A 1,415-nucleotide genomic window follows, 5' to 3' on the forward strand; every position below is an offset into this window, starting at 1 on the left:
CTTCACACTTTACACTCCATACAAAGAAATCATTGAATTAAAATGTGTTTTTTTACCAACTCCTAAGCCCATGCAAAGTCGCAGGTATGCCACTACTTAGTATACTGTTGGCCTGTATGTAAATAGATTCACAAAAACCTCATGCCACCGTTTTGATCAAAACTGTATAAAGTCATAGAAAGTGTAGTCGAAATTACATTATACAAACAAGTAGGGGTGGGCCCAAAATCGCAGAGAGCCCTGAAATTCCTTAAAACTTCCCAGCCCCACCATAATTTTCGCTTACAAATATTAATGCATGTGCATTTGTTGTCATTTTACGTTTTTGCTATTTAAGAGGTCTATCTGAAGAGCAAATACTTTAATTTCCAATGTACTTTTCAGTACTGGAGGACAGTATGTCAGCTACATTGCCTTCGCCTAGAAGAATTTGGAGCGACATATGGTACCATTTTACCAAAATGGAAAAAAAATGAAAATGCCGTTATTGCCAGCAGATAATTTCCATTTCCTCTGGCTCCAATTCAAACCTGAAGAGACATCTAAAATCGAAGCATCCAACAATACCTGCGGAACGGTGTGGGTCAAGAAGTCGATCAAGATCGCCATCAATGGTTGCAGAAATTCAAGAAATCATTTCTTGCGAATCTACTTCCACCTCAAATGAAGGTATTCTCCCAGAAAGCCAAACTGAGTCTCAGGCTGTATCCAGCCCATCAGTGTCATCTGGTTCTGGACCAAATCCTGATTTATCTTCTTTTGTGACCCCCTCAACTCCAACTGCTCATCATTTGCAACAACCCATAACTAGATTTGTTAATATTATGAAGCCAATCACATTAAACAAAAGTATGGCATTAGATACACAACTTTTGAAAATGATTTGCAAAGAGTATCATCCTTTCTCTATAGTTGAAGATGCAGAGTTTGAAAAATTTATGTCTATGCTTTTCCCAAATTATAATTTACCGAATCGAAAAACATTATCAAACTCTTTAATGCCCAGATTGTATCACGAGTTATTTGAAAAAAATTAAAATGATTTGGCCGCTGCAAAGGCAGTTTGCCTTATATCTGAAGGATGGACAAGTGTAAATAACATAAGTTTCTATGCAGTCACGGCACATTTCATAGATGTGAACCGTCAGCTGAAGTCACACCTTCTAGAGTGCTCACAGTTCGAAGAAAGACACATCGCAGAAAATATATCGAATTGGGTAAAGGCTATTGTTGCAAAATATAATATCAATTTTAAAGTCACTGCAATGATCACAGAGAATGCATCAAACATGAAAGCAGCTGTCATGCTTCTGAAACTCCTGCATATCCCATGTTTTGCACATACATTAAATCTCATTGTGCAACACGCGATACACGAGTCAATTAAGAAAATTGTTGATGAGGTGAAATAGACA

The sequence above is a fragment of the Schistocerca piceifrons genome, chromosome 2 (assembly GCF_021461385.2).
Source record: "Schistocerca piceifrons isolate TAMUIC-IGC-003096 chromosome 2, iqSchPice1.1, whole genome shotgun sequence".
NCBI classification, from domain to species: Eukaryota; Metazoa; Arthropoda; class Insecta; order Orthoptera; family Acrididae; genus Schistocerca; species Schistocerca piceifrons.